Here is a 19,154-nt window from a genome sequence, read left to right as displayed (position 1 = left end):
TTCGTATATTTTTCTGGCTGTAATCGAATACATTATTATAACGGAGACATCAGTATCGGTTACAGGTATAGTTACTGAAAATGAAACCAATTCAGCAACTTAGCCGTTGAACACGGAGGCAGTCAAAAGAAACCAATTAAAAATTATCTTACAATAACAAATAATGCATTTGTTCATGTAGCTGGACACTGATGTTGTTTTGCATTTTATTTGAGGGGGCTGAAATTTGTTACTTTGGCAGCCGGGCGTATATTACATTCGTTACGCTCCTAGTTCTCAAGTCAAAATTCCTTCTGCGCATTGATAACCGCGCTATCGCAGTCCTGCTTGCGCGTATGCGGGAAAGAGAGCGTGTGGTGTGAGCAACGTCATGCTGGCATCCAGTCCGGGTCTGTGCTTGAAAGTGTCAACTAGCGCGATTCCAGGCATCGCCATTGCTCGGGTGAGTGACAGTTGTAATGTTACAGGGCACACAATCAGTTATTCGGGTAATTTCTGCTCTATTGTAGTAAGATAAGTTGCACAGAGTGTAAGTGTCAATTTCGTGCAAAAACTTAACATTGACTAGGATAAGTCTCACTCCTACATGCCGCCGTTTTTTCCCTTCTGACGAGCGTCGGTCCTTCCTCGTTTGACTTTCGTCTGGGGCATTATCAGTTCCGTGTTTTCCAAATATATATATTGAAAAAACAACGTTCCAAATTCCGTTGCTCCGTGAAGGCTTGCCGGCTTTCTGTTGTACCGTTGTCGCATAGAACTTGACCCTTCCTCGAATGTAGGGTTACCATGGTCTAAAAATGTAAGACACATTAAGAAAATGGATGTCTGGACGTTGTACATTAATATCGGGAACATACTGTACACAAATAGGTAATATTTAATGCATGTTATTGTCGCCAACAACAAAATCAGGCCTACATTTACTTCAAAACTTTCATATAAAAGAGACAGACCCGTAGGCCTGCTGATTTGTAGCAAAATATCTGGCCTGTTTAATTCATAAAACTCAGAGCTCTTACTTTGTTGACTATTGAAAGATCATTGTCAAATTCTACTCTACATTGCATTCAGGAGGTCAAATGCACTGTATAGCCTTGTTTTCTTATATGATATGAGTAAATATCTGGAATCACAGATAAGGATATTTGCGGATGATTTGTGAGCGACTGCAGGGGGAAATGGACAGCAGACAATGGTATCAATGTAAATGGGATGAAAAGTCGATGAAATGATAAGTAACCTTTCTTAACTACTGCACTTCGTTAATGTGTGAGAGTGTGGTAGGGAAGTAAAGGAGAGGGCGTAAGACTGCAGTTAGAGTATGGCTTCTCATCAGGATTACTTGATAAACATCCAAAGGAAAGCAGCACTTTTTGTTCCGGGTGATTTCCGACAAAGGAGTAGTGTTACTGACTTTGTGCTGGGAGGAGACGAGGTGCTCGAGAGAAAAAGCTATGTAAACAGTAAATGCAGATCATTGATGATTGAGTGCAGGAATATTCGGCAGTTCAGAATATGTCGCCCACTTATCATTAGACATCATTCAAGTCCTGAAACTGGTTTAAATTACCTGAAAAGAAGTATTTCACCGCCAAACGGTCAAGCTACTTACAATGTATTCCTTCTTTCGCGACTGGAAAATACATATTTTAAACACTGAATGTATTGCATTTGTAAAAGGTGGGCATAAAGGAATTTTAAGAAGCTCCTCCCGGATGCCGGACAGGTTAAAGGGCATGTGGTAACACCACCTGCAGGCCGTCACCCCTTCCATGAAGCAACAGCATACCAGTAACTTAACTCATAATAAAAAAATAAAATAAAAAAATAATAAAAAAACACGCTGTGCAGATCCTAAATACAGGAACAGCACGAAGTTCCGCTAGCCATTGAATGGGAAATAGCTCATGTGAATTCCGCGTCGCCGTGAGCTAGCCGGCCTAGTGCCACGTTTTCAAGAGTTCTCTGGCAGAGGAGTGTTTCTTCCTGCTCATATTATTGTCGAAAAGAAAGAAGGAAAGCTTCGTAGGTTTCATTCACATCCTATGTTGAAAGATTGTTTGAAAAAAGGACTTTTCTATAAACTATCCAATTATTTATGTGATGATGGTACCAAGTTTTTTAGTTAGTCAATTTGATTGATTCATTTTTCTCTGTGGACTACTGAGCAGACGGTACTGTAGAGTTGTTCCTACACACAGCCGCATTTTGAAAATTATTGGCGATTCCCTTCAACCCTAATTAAAATCAAGAAAGCTCGCGACAAGGTGCCTTAAATATTGTTCTGTCCACAACTTAATAATAAAAAATGCCTGCCTACTCTTGTATTGGCAAAATCTCTTTTTGGCATTTTCCCAGTAACTGAGGCCGGCACCTTGTGTGGAACGGAGCGATGTATTCACTAGTGCGTGTATCTGTTGTGCAAAAGCACCCATTTCCCGAGGCAGTGGCAATATTACCCACAAAATCACTAAGAATGCCACATTTCGGGACCTAATAATATTCAAAATGGAGTCCTGAACACAAGTGAGTTTCATTTTTAAATGCAATATTATTATTATTTCCAGTCCCCTACTTCTTTACCGGAGCCCAGTTTTTAATATTTTGAAACGGAATACGTAACGAGAAGGAACTTGAAATGCATATGACACTGAAGGCTGTTCAGAATAGAACGCAAAGAGGACGCGTAGCTGGGCTACAGAGTAGGCTAGTGTGAAGCCGGGGTTGCTGAATTTGCCTCGGCGACCGGTAGCGGCAGTGAGCTACGGCAAAGTCGCTCGTCGGGCTTCTTTCTGTAGCTCGGCTACCGAGTAGCCCAGTGTGAAGGGCTCCGTTTAAAACAATGTTTCACAAGCACGGGCGGCTGGTCGTAGATTCCAGTCGCCTAGTGTGAAGTGGCCCTGTTTATAATGTAGTCGGAGCAACAATTTTCTAGACATTCCTCTCAGTTCACATTGTAGGAAGTATAGCCACAGCTCGTCCGACGATTGACGAAGCCTCAAGGCCGCGCTGGCCACGCACTGTAGAGATGGTCGATAAATCACAGCCTGTTACTTTGTCACCGATACATCTGATACGCTGTCACGGAAGAATCTGTCACAAAATATCGTTTAGGTTGTGTACTTGGATCACGCTGTAGCTCATCGCTATATCCGTTTATCACTTAGCTGCGCCGATATCAAAGGTGTTAAATCATACATTTTTGATTTTATCAGTGTATTTATGAGCACAGTAGAGAAAATAACTGTCTAGCAACTCTGTCAATAGCTATATGATTTTTCACGAGAGTTTAATCCTGATGTAAACAAGGTATGTCCACGCCTCAGCCAAAGAAAGAGTTGTGATTCGCTGATCGTGTAGTATCGACCTCCGCCCCGTCAACGTCTCGTGTTCGGACATACAGTGCTGCTCATATGACCTAAAATAGATGAGGAACAGTTTTTGAGTTGTGTGAAACTAAACAGAGGGGTCTGAAGGGAGATTCTGGATTCTGTTCACTTATTTTATTAAAAACATTCACAACGCACTGCCTATGGTCACTTCTGGCCGGTTTTCCTCTTTTGTGCTTCACTACACGCGATGGTCCTACTTCTTGCTCCATTTCTCTCACTATGAATACTGACACTGACAGCTGCTTCAAGATGCAACACCTTATCTCCACGCTGTACAGCTTGGGACTTTCCCTCACTATGAGAAGACTTCCTGCATTACACCACGCCTTGTGCCTCCATATCTCGTTATTTAATCACTGTTTTATTTAAAAAAAGTATAGATATACACCGGTATATATGACAACCATATTTTAATTTGATTACGTACTCTTTCAGACTATCTAAATGTAATAAACTAAGATAAAATTAAATTAATGCGTCGTACTAATTTTCTTCGAGCTCGCATACAGTCCAGTGAGTGCGATGGTTGATTTTCCAATCAACTACGTATATGTCCACGTGCAAAGCCAAGATGCTCCGCCTATTTGTTTACATCAGGATTAAACTCTCGTGAAAAATCATATAGCTCATGTTTCATACGTAGCGCGAATCGAACAAATTAGTTCTCAGCTGGCAAATGAGGCATGTCTGACTACAGAGAAGTGCTTGTTCGATTTTCAAAATAATCACGGTGCTGAATTTGTAATGTTTGTAGATATAAGGCTATGTTTACAAAATAGTGTGGTACCGTTTTAAAAAAAGCGAAGTTAGTACCGAGATCCCAGAAAATATTAACGTCATGACCCTTTGATGATGTGTTTTTGCTTCTAAAGTCTTATTGTTGTACATACAGCAGAGTAAATAAATGCATTAAATACTGATTCGTGACCAGAACTTACAAGCAGTAACAGTACCATTACTGAAAGTGAAAACAAATTACAAAATGTCAATATCTTCAACCGTTCACGAGTTAGGCCTATTTGAGGTGAACAACTTTGCTGAATAGCCCTGTATATAAGAGGAATCTTTGTATTAAGTTCATAAATTTTTTTAGTCATTTTATTTTTAAACCTACACTGACTGACAGAGCAAATGCAACACCAAGGAGTGGTCAGAACGTTATGCCAATTGCAGGGTAGACTGACGTCACTGAGGTATGCTCATGATGTGAAATGCGCTGCTGTGCTGCGCACGTAGCGAACGATAAATGGGACACGGCGTTGGCGAATGGCCCACTTCGTACCGTGATTTCTTAGCCGACAGTCATTGTAGAACGTGTTGTCGTGTGCCACAGGACACGTGTATAGCTAAGAATGCCAGGCCGCCGTCAACGGAGGCATTTCCAGCAGACAGACGACTTTACGAGGGGTATGGTGATCGGGCTGAGAAGGGCAGGTTGGTCGCGTCGTCAAATCGCAGCCGATACCCATAGGGATGTGTCCACGGTGCAGCGCCTGTGGCGAAGATGGTTGGCGCAGGGACATGTGGCACGTGCGAGGGGTCCAGGCGCAGCCCGAGTGACGTCAGCACGCGAGGATCGGCGCATCCGCCGCCAAGCGGTGGCAGCCCCGCACGCCACGTCAACCGCCATTCTTCGGCATGTGCAAGACACCCTGGCTGTTCCAATATCGACCAGAACAATTTCCCGTCGATTGGTTGAAGGAGGCCTGCACTCCCGGCGTCCGCTCAGAAGACTACCATTGACTCCACAGCATAGACGTGCACGCCTGGCATGGTGCCGGGCTAGAGCGACTTGGATGTGGGAATGGCGGAACGTCGTGTTCTCCGATGAGTCACGCTTCTGTTCTGTCAGTGATAGTCACCGCAGACGAGTGTGGCGTCGGCGTGGAGAAAGGTCAAATCCGGCAGTAACTGTGGAGCGCCCTACCGCTAGACAACGCGGCATCATGGTTTGGGGCGCTATTGCGTATGATTCCACGTCACCTCTAGTGCGTATTCAAGGCACGTTAAATGCCCACCGCTACGTGCAGCATGTGCTGCGGCCGGTGGCACTCCCGTACCTTCAGGGGCTGCCCAATGCTCTGTTTCAGCAGGATAATGCCCGCCCACACACTGCTCGCATCTCCCAACAGGCTCTACGAGGTGTACAGATGCTTCCGTGGCCAGCGTACTCTCCGGATGTCTCACCAATCGAACACGTGTGGGATCTCATTGGACGCCGTTTGCAAACTCTGCCCCAGCCTCGTACGGACGACCAACTGTGGCAAATGGTTGACAGAGAATGGAGAACCATCCCTCAGGACACCATCCGCACCCTTATTGACTCTGTACCTCGACGTGTTTCTGCGTGCATCGCCGCTCGCGGTGGTCCTACATCCTACTGAGTCGATGCCGTGCGCATTGTGTAACCTGCATATCGGTTTGAAATAAACATCAATTATTCATCCGTGCCGTCTCTGTTTTTTCCCAACTTTCATCCCTTTCGAACCACTCCTCCTTGGTGTTGCATTGTCACTGTCAGTCAGTGTACATTAAGTACTGTAAATAATTGGTATCCCGGAGACACGACATTCCGCTTGTTGGGCATCATGTTAACAACCTTTTCCCTGTGCATTATTGAAACTTCAAATTATAAATGTGAATATTATTTTTCCCACTTGTAATGTCCCGAATCTTCCGAAAAATACTACCTGACTTAGTCATTTCAGCTAGAAGTATTTCCGTACTGGCCGCCCGCGACCAAGGCGTGGCCGTGACGATATTTGTGCATCCTGTGACTGAATCACAGATATTATGAAATATCATAAGCACATCTCTGTTACCCGTGACAATAATCATATACTTGTGCATCCTGTGACTGATACAAGTCATAGAAATTTTTTGTCACAGATACGCCTCATCGATATTCTGAAATATCGGTTAAGCTCATCTCTGCGATCACGTGACATTTGAAATGTAGCAGGTGGGGGGCACTACGCAGCATCGTGAACCGCTGTGAGGGAGTCCCCTCCCTCGGTAACTTCATAGTGTGGCGTAATCAGTTCGATGGCCAACGGCCTACGCGCTAGTAGAGGTGTCATTCTAAAAACGAAAGTTCTGATCGTGGCTTGAAATGACCCTGAAATCAATTTGTAATTCGTAAGTATCCGGTGATAATAGTGGTTCACTGTCGTTACTGTGCAACTAATTTGAAAGCAAGACATCATGATCTTGTAGATAGTAACTAAAAAAAAATCACCCGCGTGTCGTTGAACAGTTTCACTCTCATACACTGTCCCAGTACAAGTGTTATAGTCATTTAAATCAAGCCAGGGCTGAAGCTGGATCCGCTAGTGTGTCGTGTGGATTATCTGAGTTAAAGTGGGCACTCCGCAATGTTCGTAATAAGAGGCAACACTACATACAATACTGTATGTGGCGCTCGCGAAGTGACTGTCCTTAGGTTTCCACTAGCATTTTTTTTTGTTTCATTTCAAAAAAACATTTTGTTGACAGCGATACAAGTTTGCTTGTGCTTGAAGGGGAGAAACGTTATCAGCGTGAAGGCGTTATCATTGCCATCATCCTCGGCACACGAAGTGGGTAAGTCGATATTGTTCGGCTGATAATCGAACATTTTTGCTATAATTTTCTATTTTGAAATCTAAATGTTAGATTTTTATTTTGTTTAGTCTGTGTGATAGTGACTGTGTGACTGTGCTTTTTACTTCAATATCCAAATACTTAGGATATTTCGTGCCCTTACCGCTTTTTCATAGTTTCTTTAGGTTCGAATTCTGGGAAGGGAATCCGGCCTTTAAACCACCAACCAAAATCAGAATGAGCCTAGGTGTCTGCAGCGACACTGGGATAAACAAAAGGAAGTTTGTTAATGAGTTGATTGTATCATGAACTTGTGCTCCAAGAAAAAAGCTAGCCTATTTCATAGACTCTCGTTCTTTTTCTGTCAGTTGAGTAACAGACTTCAAATAATCACGTAACATAGCTTCTTCACTCTGTGCACTGGTCTGGCAGTTTGTTACAATAATAGTAAGGATGTAAAGGAGAGGGCATATAACTCCTTGGTAAGAGCTCAAATACATTATGGTTTCAGTGCATGGGACCCTCACCAGGGTTACTTGATTGGAGAACTTGAAAAAATCCAAATAAAAGCAGCTCGATTTGTTATGGGCGATTTCCAACAAAAGAGTAGTGTTATGAAAATGTTACAAAGTTGATATTATAACCGCTTGGGAGGTCCACCTAATGGCCTAATCAATACAGCCTTACAATCAATTGTAGTGATCAGTTATATTTACAAAAAACACAGTAGCCTACATGTTTGAGGTCCTGAGAACCATCCTCAGCTTTTACAATACCCGGTAGTCTAAATTAAAATAGCCATAAAAAAGATTGTCTACATAATGGTGTGCACAAAAATAATAAACATTTAAAACTAGGTCTAACACATTAAAAACACACTGTATACACAGTATGTGTCAACTGCATTGAACTTCAAACTTTAAGTAAGTTCATAGTCCAAATTAGTCTAAAAATCGAACAACGCCATTTCTTCAGATTACAGCAGTCCCATTTTAAAAATCCTTCTTAAAGTTATAAAATATACCTCTCCTGCAATCCTTTCTGTTGGTGGCACGCGTTAATGGAATAGGGAAATACTCCCAAAAGGTTGGAACCTATGGCTGTATTGAATTACATTTCCCGATAGATTTTATGACCTTGTCCATTACTATTACGAACAGGAGTGGTGATAGGGCACATGAAGATATGGTTAAAACTGACACATTCTTAATTTGTGGCTGGTATAAATTCCCAATTCATTGCGGTGTCCATGAAGTTAACCTGAATAAATTGTAGATAAAATTAATGAATTGAAGGAGAGAGAGTGTGTTAGTCAAATGGCATAAGTTATACGAGACTTACCTGTGGTGCCTGGCCTATTGTTGTGTGGTCTCGTACTAACAGTTGTGAGATTCAGAAGGAAAAAGGGGCTTGGCAAGGAGAGAGAGAGAGAGAGAGAGAGAGAGAGAGAGAGAGAGAGAGAGAGAGAGAGAGAGAGAGAGGTGGGGGGTGGGAATTAAGGCGGGGCTTAAGGATGTGGGAAAAGACATGGCTGCTGAGGAAAGATGCTGTGAATATTATGAAAAACTGAATTATGACTTCTTGGTTTGACGTTTCTAAAAATGGGAATTAGAAGGTCTAATACGATATTTGGCTTTTTTGAAATGTCGTTAAGATTGATTCGGGTTAAAATATTGATCTGTATGTATGAAGCAGCTTTCAGTAATGTTGAGGAGGGGTCCTTTGTTGATAATTTTGAGAATTTCCATATCGTGTATTATGTCGGTGAATTTGTGAATAGTCATGCATATGATGTCCTACACCTGAAAATTTATTATACTTCAGGGCATTGACGTGTTCTGAGTCTGACCGATGTAAGAAGAATCAAAATTGTTACAAATAATCCTGTATACGCCTGATTTTGAAAAACTATTGAACTTGTTTATGGATATGGCCAGTAGCGTAGCCAGGATCGCCCAATGGGGGGGGTTACAGTTACAAAATTAAGATATAACATAATGTAACTGCTTGTGCGTGTCTGGTACGCGCATGTATGACTGTCATAAGGATACGCCCCAAGGGCTCTGAACTTTGGAGCGTGGGTTGGCGACCACGGGGCCCTTAGCTGAGTCCTGGCATTGCTTCCACTTACTTGTGCCAGGCTTCTCACTTTCATCTACCCTATCCGACCTCTCTTGGTCAACTCTTGTTCTTTTCCGACCCCGACGCTATTAGGTTTGCGAGGGCTAGGGAGTCTTTCATTTTCACGCCCTTCGTGGCCCTTGTGTTCCTTTGGCCGATACCTTCATTACCTTTGGCGCTTTGCTATACGAGGAATGGTCATTTGTGTGTCCAATTGAGAAGCTTTCTTTCTTGCTTGCATAAATATGTTTATGAACTCCTCTTCTGCGTTTCCTCTGATCTTGATAATTCTGTCCTCCGCAACATTAGCATATGAAAATGCTTTTGCAATGTCCAACTCTTCACTTTGAAAAATCTGCTAAGAAGAGCACTTACATTAAATAATTGATTTAGTATATGTAGAGCATTAGTGCAGGCTTCTTTATTATTCCATTGTACTATATTTTCAAGAACTGCAACGACGGCATCAAACAGTTCTAGAAATACTGCAATTGAGTCATGGTGCTCCACCCATCTTGTTAGACACAATGCTTTAAGCCTCGTTTTTTCACTTTCAGGAACAGTGGCATCTATCGATTCTTTAAATGCATTTAACCTTTTAGGACACCTAAGAAATGAACAAATATTCCCCACAGTACCCAAACAGTTTCTGATTCCTTGCATTGAGCATGCATGGGTTATAGCAAGATTGAGAACATGTGAGCTGCAGTGCACGTACAAAGCCAACGGGTAGGTCTCCCTTATTATCGCTTGGACGCCATTAAACTGCCTACTCATAGCGTTAGCTCCATCATATCCTTGTCCTCTTAAATAATTTAAGTTGACTCCTATCTTCTTAAGCACATCAATTATTTTGGCAGCCAAACCTCTTCCAGAGGCGTCAGTGATCGGTACAAACTGGAGGAAGTCCTCCCTGAGTGTCTGAGAGTCAGGGTTGACATACCGAACACAACGTGACATTTGTTCCATTCCAGAAAAGTCACTTGTCTCATCGGCCATTATAGTGAAACACTGTGATCTGTTCACTCTGCGCACGATGTTTTCAACAATAAAGTAATTGCATACGTGAATGATCTCGTTTTGAGTTTGTGGGCTAATGTACATAGCATTGCGGCTGCTTGTAAGCAAATGAGTTTTTAAATCCTCATCCCCATTTCTTGCACGAAAATGAAGGAAAGTACTAAAATTTCCATCATTTTCAGTAGGCTCTTCATCATTCAATATAATGGGTCCATCGTCTCTATGTCCTCTAAGGGGTAAACCTTGGCGGCCACACAAAATGATAGTTTCGATAATAGGAATAATCTTCTTTCTGTTGTCTTCAATTTCCTTTTTCTTGTTCTTCTTACAATTTACTTTTCGTCGCACCGACGTAGATAGGTAGATACGTAGATGTGACAGGGAAGCAACCATGGCCTTAAGGTACAGCCTCAGTATTTGCCTGGTGTGAAAATGGGAAACCACGGAAAACCATTTTCAGAGCTGCCGACAGTGGGGTTCAAACCCACTATCTCCCAAATGCAAGATCACAGCTAACTGTACGGCCAACTCGCTCGGTTTTACGTACATGTAACCATGTAGTTACGAAAGCATGGTAAGATAGTTAACAAGTGAACTAGAATGATTATAAAATGAGTAATTCATCTAAGAAGAGTCGAATATCGGTATTATTTTTATTTCATTTTCAAAATCCACTTGGTGGCTGCGTAAAGACAAAGAATACACTATAACAACTTCGTTAAATACACTGACTGACAGTGACAATGCAACACCAAGGAGGAGTGGTTCGAAAGGGATGAAAGTTGGGGAAAAAAGAGACGGCACGGATGAATAATTGATGTTTATTTCAAATCGATATGCAGGTTACACAATGCGCACGGCATCGACTCAGTAGGATGTAGGACCACCGCGAGCGGCGATGCACGCAGAAACACGTCGAGGTACAGAGTCAATAAGAGTGCGGATGGTGTCCTGAGGGATGGTTCTCCATTCTCTGTCAACCATTTGCCACAGTTGGTCGTCCGTACGAGGCTGGGGCAGAGTTTGCAAACGGCGTCCAATGAGATCCCACACGTGTTCGATTGGTGAGACATCCGGAGAGTACGCTGGCCACGGAAGCATCTGTACACCTCGTAGAGCCTGTTGGGAGATGCGAGCAGTGTGTGGGCGGGCATTATCCTGCTGAAACAGAGCATTGGGCAGCCCCTGAAGGTACGGGAGTGCCACCGGCCGCAGCACATGCTGCACGTAGCGGTGGGCATTTAACGTGCCTTGAATACGCACTAGAGGTGACGTGGAATCATACGCAATAGCGCCCCAAACCATGATGCCGCGTTGTCTAGCGGTAGGGCGTTCCACAGTTACTGCCGGATTTGACCTTTCTCCACGCCGACGCCACACTCGTCTGCGGTGACTATCACTGACAGAACAGAAGCGTGACTCATCGGAGAACACGACGTTCCGCCATTCCCTCATCCAAGTCGCTCTAGCCCGGCACCATGCCAGGCGTGCACGTCTATGCTGTGGAGTCAATGGTAGTCTTCTGAGCGGACGCCGGGAGTGCAGGCCTCCTTCAACCAATCGACGGGAAATTGTTCTGGTCGATATTGGAACAGCCAGGGTGTCTTGCACATGCTGAAGAATGGCGGTTGACGTGGCGTGTGGGGCTGCCACCGCTTGGCGGCGGATGCGCCGATCCTCGCGTGCTGACGTCACTCGGGCTGCGCCTGGACCCCTCGCACGTGCCACATGTCCCTGCGCCAACCATCTTCGCCACAGGCGCTGCACCGTGGACACATCCCTATGGGTATCGGCTGCGATTTGACGAAGCGACCAACCTGCCCTTCTCAGCCCGATCACCATACCCCTCGTAAAGTCGTCTGTCTGCTGGAAATGCCTCCGTTGACGGCGGCCTGGCATTCTTACTTATACACGTGTCCTGTGGCACACGACAACACGTTCTACAATGACTGTCGGCTGAGAAATCATGGTACGAAGTGGGCCATTCGCCAACGCCGTGTCCCGTTTATCGTTCGCTACGTGCGCAGCACAGCGGCGCATTTCACATCATGAGCATACCTCAGTGACGTCAGTCTACCCTGCAATTGGCATAAGGTTCTGACCACTCCTTCTTGGTGTTGCATTTGCTCTGTCAGTCAGTGTATAAGGATTTTTTTTGTAAATGATCAATCCATGATCTTTGTCTGGCGAATATAAGTGGTGTCTGAATGAGTGTCAGAAGAGAATCCCTGAGCGCTTTGATGTCCTTGGTACTGATGTTGAAACTCGTCTTCTTAGGGATTGTCCCTTTTGCACCGATCATGAGACCCCTCACTTCTACGTCGTCAAGCTCGTATTTATTGTTGTTATATGGCTCTGTAGGCAGGTAGATATACTTCTTTTCTCTGTCTACTTCATCTGGTTGGTCGTACAGTAACAGATTTGGCCTAATCCAGCTTTAAAATCTAGTTCAATTTGAAGTTTAAAAACATAATTTTCGAAACGTTTGCACTTGACAAATGGGAGCATAGTATGACCCTGCTTTGAGAACAATAATGTCCTTTTTCTGTGTACAACAAATACCTTACAATGCGGAGTACATTGTTCTTTTAGTAACTTGACTTGCGGTGCGGAATATGAAGCGTCTATTAACGAGTGTCAGTTCAACTTCAGGACAATGTCAATCGGAGTGTTTCTATTGAGGCGAGAAGATAAACAAACCACCGTCACCGTTTCAAAAATCTTTTCTGTTTCAAAGCATCGATGTAGCTGACATGTACGGAAGGACTGAGCTTCTGTTCACGCGACACACGGTACACGAAACGTTGTGGTGTCGAGGCATCGAGACAGCTGATTGAGCCGGCGGAGTTTCGAAACACGCACACACTACGAACAAAGAGCCGGCGCGGCAGTCATGCAGACACTGAATTTGCATACTCCAACAGTTAATAGACATTATCTAATTTCTATTATCTATTATCTATTATCTATCTATTTTAAGCAATGTTTATTTAATTTATTGTTAACTGTCAGTTTATATTTATTTTCTTTTTGTGAAAGTTCCATGGGGGGGGGTTCTAACCCCCAGTAACCCCCCCCCTGGCTACGCCCCTGGATATGGCATTATGTAAGACAAAATATATTTTGCCGGGTGTTTATTGGAGGCTTGCCTGGTCAAATGATCCTTAGAGCTATGCTGGCGGGAGCATCTGCTCCTGGTAGGGCCACCCAAGCTGGACAGGTCTAAGGTGATGATCCAGACTAAGAGTGATACCCTGGTCCTCCAGGTTGGGGGTTGAGCGGAGGGTTAACTCCCCTACCTCGTAAAAAAACCAACTGTTACAGATACCTTAAGAATGAATAACGCAGGACTGGAAAACTTGGTGACGAACGTGCGAGAAAAATGGCTAAAGAGAAGGAAAAAGGATATTGTATTAGCAACGTGGAATGTTAAGACATTGAAGAGACCTGGCAAGTTGAAAGAATTAAGAAATGAAATGGATAAGTATGGAGTGAAAATAGCTCTACAGGAACTAAGATGGAAAGGGCAAGGGATGATGTCTGGACAACATATTTTGATGTACGGTGGAGAAAAAGCAGGCAGTAATGGCACAGGATTCCTCATACATAAGTCGGTAAAGCAAAGCGTGATCAACTTTACTCCAATCAATGATAGGATGTGCTCTGTGAGAATTAGGGCAAAATTCTTCAACATAACTGTGTTTTGTGTGTACGCCCCTACTGAGGAGGCAGAAGATGAGAAGAAAGATGCATTTTATACTAAATTGGAGGAAGAAATTAATAAAGTTCAAAGGCATGATGTGAAAATTATCCTTGGAGATTTAAATGCAAAAATTGGAAGAGAAGTGTACAAACACTTAGTAGGGAAAGAAAACCTGCATGAAGTAAGTAATGATAACGGATTGAGATTGATTGATTTTGTGAGTGGAAAGCAGATGATAATTAAAAGTACTTGGTATCGTAGGAAAAACATTCACAAGGAGACCTGGATTTCACCAGATGGTGTGACAAGAAATCAAATAGACCGTGTTATCATAGACAGGCGACATGCATCAGATATTATGGATGTTAGAAGCTGCAGAGGTGCCGATGCAGGTACAGACCACTATCTTGTTAGTCAAGTACACAAAAAATAGATTTGGCAAGAACGGAAAAAGTAACAAAAAAGGCAAAGCACAATATTGAAGGTCTAAAAGATGAGGAATTGCAAGAGAAATACAAAAAGAAAATATCTGAATCTTTGGCAATAAAAAGGGAATTATGGGAGAAAGGAGAAGTGGAAGATAAATGGGAGATACTGAAAACAACTATCAGTGAAGTTGCAGATAGTACCCTGGGAAAGAAGAAATTGGTAAAGAGAGCAGAATGTTTTGATGAGGAATGTTCAACATTAATCCAAGAGAGGAATGATGCTAGGAACAGAATGCTTCAAAGGAGAACAAGACAAACAGTAGAAGAGTATAGAGAGAAACGAAGAAGAGCAGATAAGATATGTAGATATAAGAAAAGAGCATTTGAAAGAAAGAGAATCGAAGAACTAGATGAAATGAAGGATAGAAACGAGGTACGAAAGTTCTATGAAAGAACAAAAGACCTTAAGAGAGGATTTCAACCAAGAGCTGTTTTCTTCAAGGATAAAGATGGAAACCTTCTGGGTGATAAAAGCAAAGTGCTTGGAAGATGGCAGGAGTATTTTTACGAGTTACTCAATGGAAATAATGAAGATGATAGAGAGGAGGAAAATATAAATGTTGATGGGGAAGAAAGAGAATTGGAAGAGGAATCAGTAAAACAGCCAGACTTAGAAGAGGTCAACGCTGCAATTAATGCATTAAAGAATAATAGAGCCCCAGGTGAAGATGGAATGGAGTCAGAGCTGTTGAGATATGGGGGAGAGGGAATAGAAAAGGCTGTTTATGAATTGATTAAGGAGGTTTGGACAAAGGAGGAAATACCCAAGGATTGGACATTGGGTATAATTTACCCATTACATAAAAAAAGAGATAAGGCAGTATGTGGAAATTTTCGAGGGATCACCTTGCTGGATGGAACGTACAAGGTTTTTGGTAAGGTACTAGCCTTAAGATTGGAATTATGGATGGAAAGAATATTAGGGGATTACCAAGCAGGTTTTAGAAAACATCGCTCTACTCTGGATCAGATATTTATATTACGACAAGTGCTAGAGAAATTTTATGAATATGACAAACAGCTACATCAGCTGTATGTTGATTTTAAACAGGCATATGACAGTCTAGATGGGGGTAAAATTTACAAGATTATGAAAGAATTTGGAATCCCAAGGAAATTGATTAGATTAACAGAAATGACTTTGAAAACAACGCTATGCAAGGTGAGAGTGGAGCAAGATCTGTCAGAGGAGTTTTTAGTGGAGAGAGGACTAAGACAGGGAGATGTACTTTCCACACTGCTTTTTAACCTAGCATTGGAAAAAGTAATCCGTCAATTGCCCATCAACCCAGGGGGAACCATTTTGAACAGATTAGTACAAGTGATAGCATATGCTGATGATGTAGCAATAATTGCAAGAAATGAGAGCTCTTGAAGAGAGCTACTCAGTATTAGAAGAGAAAGCACGGGACCTAGGACTAGAGGTGAATACAAACAAAACAAAATATATGAAGATGGGAGATACAGAGGGAGTAAGAGGAAGGACCCCAGTAAGATTAAATGGGAAGGAATATCAAAGAGTTACATCTTTCAAATATCTAGGCTCTATAATAACAGAGGACAATAAAACCTCCGTGGAAATACAGGAGAGGATAACAAGTGGAAACCGATGCTTTTACGTCTTGCAAAATATGTTTAAATCCAGGAATGTCAGCAGGAATACAAATATTAAAATATACACAACAGTACTAAGACCAATAGTTATGTATGGCTCAGAATGCTGGGTGATGACCTCCAGAGAAGAACAATGGCTGTTACGGTGGGAAAGGAAGATATTGAGAAAGATATTCGGTGCAGTAAGAGAGCAGGATGGGTGGAGAATGAGGACAAATGTAGAGCTGCAAGGACTGTTTGGCCAGCCAGATATTGTTGCTAAAATTAAGCAGGGAAGAATTAGGTGGGCCGGTCATGTTCAGAGAATGGCAGAAACCTGCACCGTAAAAAAGGTGTTTATAGGGAAACTTGATGGAAGGAGGAGGAGAGGAAGACCCAGGAAAAGATGGATTGATGATGTTGAGGATGACCTTAGAAAGTTAAGAGTTAAACGTTGGAGAAGAAAGCTGAGGAACAAGATGAATGGAGGCAGGTGATAAAGGAGGCCAAGGACCTACAAGGACTGTAGCGCCAACCAGTAAGTAAGTATTATGTAAGACGTGTGCATTCCTATTGTTGCTTTTTGAATACTACTTTTACATCGTGCTTTTTAAAGATGTTGGTGACTTTGTAAATTTGTTCGTTGAACGTAAGGAGTTTTATCTTTATTCAAAGTGGTAGAGGTCATAGGTTATGATTTTCATTTCTGTGTTGACGTATAACTAATATAATAGAGTTCGAGGGCTGTTCCACCTTTCAACATGATGTAAAATATTTGAAATTTATTAAGTGAAGATCGGTTTCGACTCCCTTGCAGTCATAAGTTTTTGTAGATAATTAAATCAATGGGAATCTGATAACAATCATCATGGGGATTGCCTACATACATCTCCATAGATTATAAGTTTACCTTCCGCAGCCCAGCACTCGCTATATTCAGCTGTGCGCTGTATGACTGTCGTTTGTTTGCACGCTCGGGTAGAATGTTGTAGAGAGGCGATCAGGGCTGCCAACCTCTGTACTTGGGAACTAATGAGTGGTACTTACTGTTACTGGTGGCGATTATTGTTTAGGATTCTTGCCGTGGACAAGACCTTTGGTCTGGACGGTTAGGATTCTTGCCGTGGACAAGACCGCTGGTCTGGTCGGTTAGGATTCTTGCCGTGGACAAGACCGCTGGTCTGGTCGGTTAGGATTCTTGCTGTGGACAAGACCGTTGGTCTGGTCGGTTAGGATTCTTGCCGTGGACAAGACCGTTGGTCTGGTCGGTTAGAAGCCGCGAAGCGGCCTTAGGCACCTAGTTTTGTGACGAAACACAATTGGTGTGGACGTGCGGATGGGGACAAGACCACTGGTCTGGACTGTTTAGAAGGGCCGCAGCCCTGTATCTGCCTCGACATTAATGCAAGTATTAAATTACTGTTGTGTATTTCACATTGTTTCCTTTACATGGTGTTTTTTCTTCGTGCTTTTATTCAGCCGGGGTGGTAACACAATGTATCTATCAGCATTGATGGCAATGACGTCACATTCCTTTCACCAATGAGAATGCGAATAGTTACTCTAGCCATGGTCGATGGCGGCTGCTGCTCTCATTAGGTTATAAAAGTAAATATACTTCTGGGGGCGGGTTGGTGGGTTCCTAGACATCACCTAGACATCACAACAAACACATCTCTCCTCTACAAGGTATTCAAAGTATGCATTATTTTAGCTTCCTTATAATGTTATAAACTCTGGGCTGCGGAAGGAAAAAATTATACCATCCATAGGTTCAATCCGGAACAATGAGAGTTGTTACTTGTAAATGCACAAAAGTATCGAATTCTACACTCTCTGGTAGCATTAGCTCATTGCCAGACAAAACTTCATCCCCATAATCATCATTAGAGGCAGCCTCTCCTAGTAAGACACCAGCTTTGCCGAAACAGTTGCTGATTGTGGAGGATGACACCTGCTTCCAGGCAGCCGAAATAAAGTCCATGGCTTGTAGCAAGTTAATGGAGAGGTTCATTTCCTATATCATTCAGTGTTATTATATGTTGAACCAGCATTTTTTCTATAATGAGCTTTGAAATTTGCAATGAAGCCCAAATCAAGTGGTTGTAGAACACTGGTACAGTTAGGAGGGAAAAAATTCCATTCGGGCATTGTCCAGAATTTGAGGTGGATGTGCTGTACATCGATCCATAAGGAGCTTCTGTTTCTTTTTCATTTTAATGTCCAGTGTTTGCAACCACTGGTCCATTAGAAGCATAATCATCCAAGCATTTCTGTTGGATTCATATTCCGTAGGTTTTGTTTTCACACCCTTAAAACATCTGGTTCTTCGATTTTCCTATCACAAGTGGAGGAAGTTTGTCAGATCCATCTGCATTGGTGGCGAAAAGTACTGTTACACAAATTTTACTTTTCTTCCCTCCATGGCATGAATCACCTTTTTCAGCTAATATTTTATTAGGAAGGAGATTGTACACTAGAGTCAAAAAGTTAAGCATAATCACTAAACGAGGCCATAACGCCTGATAGGAATGTCAGACGAATTGCTAAGCAAACAGAAGATGACTCGCACACCATGTGTGTCACAGCTTGTCCAAAAAAGTGTCAGAAAGGTTCTGATAGCTAAGGTACACCTGTGACTAACAAAACTTGGCAAGGTCTTCCACAACAAAATATGCTGTTAATAGGGTGTATGGTTACCCCTAACGGCCACACATGCTTCGCAGCGATGTGGCATGTTCTGTACCAGATGGTCCAAGAGCTCTTGTGGCAGTTGATCCCATTCCTCTGAAAGGGGAATGCGAAGGTCTTGGAGGGTCCTTGGTGGAGACTGACGGGATGCAGTTCGCATCCCCAATTTATCCCATGCATGTTCTATAGGATTCAGTTCCGCAGACCTCGCTGGCCAGTCCATGCCATGAATGTCTTCCCCAGCCAGAAATTCATCCACCAGAGCAGCGCGGTGCGGTCAGGCATTATCGTCCATTAAGAGGAAGTCTAGACCAACCACACCTCTGAAGAGTCAAACATGTGGTCTCAGTATCTCATCCCTGTATTTCCGAGCGTTGTGTTCCTCGGACCACCCATGAAGATGTGCAGGTCCGTACGGCCATTCAACAAGATGCCGCCCCCCCACCATGACGTCGCCACCATCATACTGGTCCCGTTCCACGATGTTCCTGTGGTTGTATCGGCTACCCGGTTCTCTCCAGAATAATGTGCGATGGGAATCGTTCTGCAAACTGAAGCAGAATT

At 43.0% G+C, this 19,154-nt stretch overlaps 1 long non-coding RNA gene across 1 annotated transcript in view; it reads left to right on the top strand.

The window, feature by feature from the left end:
- Positions 1 to 371: 371 nt before the first annotated feature.
- Positions 372 to 19,154, top strand: part of LOC136884230 (uncharacterized) — a 222,298-nt gene continuing 203,515 nt past the window's right edge. The window contains exon 1 of the long non-coding RNA XR_010861317.2: positions 372 to 442. This is a non-coding gene — a long non-coding RNA (uncharacterized lncRNA). The remainder of the gene's footprint in view (positions 443 to 19,154) is intronic.

The sequence above is a fragment of the Anabrus simplex genome, chromosome 12 (genome assembly GCF_040414725.1).
Source record: "Anabrus simplex isolate iqAnaSimp1 chromosome 12, ASM4041472v1, whole genome shotgun sequence".
NCBI lineage: Eukaryota > Metazoa > Arthropoda > Insecta > Orthoptera > Tettigoniidae > Anabrus > Anabrus simplex.
Note: the sequence above shows the minus strand (reverse complement) of the source record. Positions and strands in the feature narration are given on the sequence as shown.